The sequence below is a fragment of the Crocuta crocuta genome, unplaced genomic scaffold (assembly GCF_008692635.1).
Source record: "Crocuta crocuta isolate KB4526 unplaced genomic scaffold, BGI_CrCroc_1.0 scaffold488, whole genome shotgun sequence".
Classification (NCBI taxonomy): Eukaryota; Metazoa; Chordata; class Mammalia; order Carnivora; family Hyaenidae; genus Crocuta; species Crocuta crocuta.
Genome location: NW_027530995.1, coordinates 68,753 through 69,012, shown reverse-complemented (window position 1 = coordinate 69,012; position 260 = coordinate 68,753).

Sequence of the window (260 nt, the reverse complement as noted above, 5' to 3'; positions counted from 1 at the left end):
CAGGACCTTTATTAGTAAAACAAGCACTTCCTTACCACTACAATTACTGATGAATCTGGAACTTTCCTTCATCTAGAAAGGTGATATTATGCTGCCTTACTCTCTATAAGAAATGCACATTAAGGTCAGTTTTGGTTTTTTGTTATTTGTTTATTTGTTTTCATTTTTTGGCTTGTGCTTTGTTTTACTTGTTGTGTTTTTTTTTTGTTTTGTTTTGTTTTAGTTTTTGTTTTCCCAGTGGCTTTTAAAAATTTTCCTAC